This window comes from Lactuca saligna, chromosome 1 (genome assembly GCF_052625555.1).
Source record: "Lactuca saligna cultivar CGN05327 chromosome 1, ASM5262555v1, whole genome shotgun sequence".
NCBI lineage: Eukaryota > Viridiplantae > Streptophyta > Magnoliopsida > Asterales > Asteraceae > Lactuca > Lactuca saligna.
The window spans coordinates 163,336,945-163,341,321 of NC_136417.1; the positions used below are offsets into that span (position 1 = coordinate 163,336,945).

At 35.1% G+C, this 4,377-nt stretch overlaps 1 non-coding gene across 1 annotated transcript; it reads right to left on the minus strand.

Annotated features, from left to right (window-relative positions):
* Nucleotides 1–619: 619 nt before the first annotated feature.
* Nucleotides 620–726, minus strand: LOC145028030 (small nucleolar RNA R71). Its single transcript, XR_013675788.1, has one exon. It is a non-coding gene; the product is annotated as a small nucleolar RNA R71 (small nucleolar RNA).
* Nucleotides 727–4,377: the final 3,651 nt, after the last annotated feature.

Here is a 4,377-nt window from a genome sequence, read left to right on the forward strand (position 1 = left end):
TCATTGCAGGAATTACATGACCCGATGTTCAAATACACCTTTTGTTCCCCCGTATGAAGATTCGAAATCCACTCTTAGGAAGGACAAGAACAAAACCGTAGAATCATCTTCAACACTAAAGAAGTCAGCACTTAAGAGCCTCAAATCAGCTTTTAGCAAGAAAAAGGGCCAGAAAGTTGGAGAATCCAACAACACGAAAGAAGACATCGAGTACGAAACCGAAAGGGAATAAAGCAAATCTGACATAGATGGCAGCAACTTAGAAGTCGAACTAGCTAACACCATGGCTAACATCGATGAAGTTCCTATGGGTGAATAGAAGAAAATGATTTATGCTAATACCGGCCTAGGACTCATGGAACCTGCGATTCCCGCAAGTGCCATTCTTTGGGAAGGATCACAAAGACGCATACAAGCATCTTGACGAGGTCAATGACATAGCTGATTACTTCAATATTCCTAATGTGACTCGTGATACTATATTGCTTCGTATGTTACCAGTCACATTTAATGGAGCCGTGAAAGATTGGTTGAAATCACTCCCTCCAGGATCCATCACTACTTGGGCTAAAATGCATGAAAATTTATTGATCAATTCTGCCCTCCCTAAAAAATAGCAAAATTGAAGAAATCCATAGCCAAATATGAACAACAAGCTGGAGAGTCACTTTATGAAGCATGGGAGAGATACAAAGGCTTACTAAGGAACTTCCCACACCATGGTTTAAACAATCAGCAAGAAATCTCCATTTTCTATGATGGAGTGAATGTAACACTAGACAACTCCTTGTTTCACAAGGACCACTCACAATGAAGCCACCCCCAGTGATAAAAGTTCTAATTGAAGAATTCTCTAAACACTCTAGAGAATTTCATATCCCAAGGAATGACTCAAATAGAGGAACGATGAATGCTATTTCGGATGACATGGCGGCAACGATGCCAATATTGCAAAGCATTGATAGAAGAATGACTAAGATGGACCAATCTATCCATGCCATTAGAGTGGGATGTGAAAACTGTAGAGGGCCCCACCTTACTAAATACTGTGACCTTGACAAGAACGTGAAGCATAGAGCTAAAGTGTGTTATTCAAGTGATGATAGATATGATGATGATTCACTACTAGAAAAATAGCCTTTTATGATGCGCAATGCGTGTCATAAAACGCTCAGATGATGCACAAATGCGCGTCAAGGAACGCCTTGTCATAACGAGAGATGACACACTTTTGCGCATCGTCTATAGACAACGCGCATTTACGACGCACATTTAAGACACACATTTATGACGCGCATATATGACGCGCATTTAGGACACGCATTTACGATACACATTGCGTATCAAGGAAAGCCCTGTTATAAATGAAGACGACACACATTTGCGTGTCGTAACCTTACAGCACCCGTGTTTATGACACACAAAGTGTATCAAGGAAGCCGATGTCATAAAGGAAGACGACACTCCGTTGCGTGTCGTAACATTACGATGTGCCTTTACGACTCACAATACGTATCATTAAATCTACTGTCATAAACAAAGATGACACACATTTTCATGTCATTAATTGTAGCTGCTAGTGACTGTACACCTTTACGACGTGCATTTACGACACACATTTACACATAATAAAAAAACAAATATATATACCAAAACATTTATTTTCATCTAAACTTCAAACACGTTACGTAACAAAATTACATATATGACGAATTACCTAAGTTACACTACATGTCAAGTTACCTAAGTAAAATTACTAAAAGTTAATAAAACATGTACAAATGGGTGTCAAATGACTACCTAGCATTACACTACATGTCAAGAGACCATACCTAGCATTTCACTGTTAACCATAACATTGTTTTGTGAATACATTATCAAAAGACCATACATATCATCAATAAATGAAGCCCACAACAAAATCTAACCATTCTTCACGTATCTCATTAATATCATCAGTTGTGTACTCAACTTTGCCATCCCCAATCTGTGAGAAAATTTGCATATTGTTTTTATTAATAAAAAATAGCATGTTAACATATTCTATAACTATAAGTTGCTATATTAAACAAATAAGCATAAAATGTAAATTATTCTTTCATAATAGAGCATTGTACATTCAAATGAATGAAAGCACATTGTTATTTTTGTATGTAACCTAATATTTCAATTATAATTGTGAGAGTTGGATGCCATAAAATGATCCTTTTTCAATTACTTTCCTATTAAATTATAGTAATGAAAGTAGAATGATATATCCTTATATTTTCTTTGACCAACACTTCAATTCCTTCTTTTCGCTAACTCCTTCATGAACCTTAGCATGTAGTAGCCACATTCGGTAGATCTGGGCTGAACTGGACACTACACAATTACATATAAAATGATCATTGCAATTGATCCAAAAAATAAAGTTACAACTTCCATTTCAATAAGGAATTAAGTGTTGACCGTAACATTAACCCAATTTAGTTTAACCCTTTTGTTGGATCAACTTAGTGTAGCGTACAGAACCATTGACCTATAAAAAAACATTAGCAAATAGGTGTTTATTGTATTCACATCAAATGTTTTGATAATCTATATTACTTACAAATCAACAATTTCCTTCAGTTGCATATTGAAATTACCAGAACTCAAGGAATCAAGATAATAGCAAATATCCGATTTCATGTCTAGTACACCCAATACCTAATGTCTTCTACAAAAACCAAAAACAAAATTAAGTCAAATAACATAATTGCAGTCATTTTCAAAATAAAATGTGAAAATCAAACCCGGGATTGTAGGGATAAAGATGATGTCATTGGACTTTCTACTAGACAAACGATCTGCTAAACCTCTGCTTGCATTGTCAATATTCTTAGATTTCCCTTTACCCGTTCTTGGCGAGATTAATGTCGGGTTCACAAAGCAAATTCCATGATCTCTTTCTTGGGGGGCATACTTCATTTTGTTAAACAACACCCTGTTATCATGCAAACACTAAATTCATTAAAATTTTTTTGTTTTAAGATACAATATTATTTAAATTACGTTTCTTTCACTTACACCATATAAGGCACAATAACAGCACCAATCAGCTCATCCATTGTAAAAACCGCTTCAAAATCATCCCAAGTTATGTATGTGTAACTATCATACCCAAAATATCATTCTCACTTTGGACTTTTATTGAATCAACCTTTGTAACTTGTCCATCAACCATCATTGCAGTCATTTTCAAAATACTACTCTTCTGAATCCTTATCTTTGTCTTCATCTATGCTCTGGTCCACCTTATTTGCAAGGTCACATTTTGTATGTTTCTCCGTCTTTTTAATCTTCTTTCTATTCCATTCCCTTCTTCCATATCACCCCCTTCTTCCACATCAGATGGTTCTTTTTGTTTATCATCCTTTTTTCCTGTCCCCTTTTCTTTCTTATTACTACTTATTTCTTCTTTTAAAGGTGTTGCACCTTCCTTCACTGGTGTTGCATCTTTCTTCACTGGTGTTGCATGTTTTTTTCACAGGTTTCTCCGCCACATTTCCCTACAAAAATTATCAAAAATATCGAATGAAACAGGAATCATTTACTGAGGCTGAAAAAGAACTCACTCAAATATCAGAAAAAATAAGAAAACCATGGGCAAATCTGTAAAAAGTTTGTATGTTTTAAATCTGTGAAAATTACTAGGTCAGAGCATCGAATAACTAGGTTTCTTGGCCTACTTAGTATGTGTCCCAGTGCATATTTTACCTAAACAATGCACTCCTCTTCAAGTGGAATGGGTATTAAGGCTTCTCCTTGTAAAATTGTTTCCATCATAACTTCAATGTTTTCATCTGTTGCATAAATGTAAAACATAATTAAGATCCAATCTTCTAAAAATTGAAAATATATAAATAGTAATAATCCAAATATTTTTCAAAATACCCGATGCACTATACTTCACTATGGTTCCTTTAGCGACTACATTTGCAACAAATTCAACCGTAAGAAGACATGAATTATCGTACCAAAATATAGTATGTTAGTTTGTAGTAAAAGAAAATACTTTAAATATATTTTCCATAATTGTCTTCAAGGACTTACACGTGATTCATCCCGTGGTTCCTTTTCAAGATCTTCAATGACACCCCATACTTGGCAACTTGCGGATTTAGAAACATTAAGTACATCTCTTTTTAGTTTCTCCAAGTCATCTTCAAGTTTGTTGATTCGTTTATCGATCCTCGTATTCTCAATCTCCAAGTAGTACTTAACATTCTTGGGTAAATAAAAGTATTTTAGTGGTGTTATAAATTTACCCATTCCTCGTACATGCCCACATTGTTCCTGGGTATCCAAGGCCTCTGTAAGCATATCATGTGTTCCACATGTAACCACTCCAAT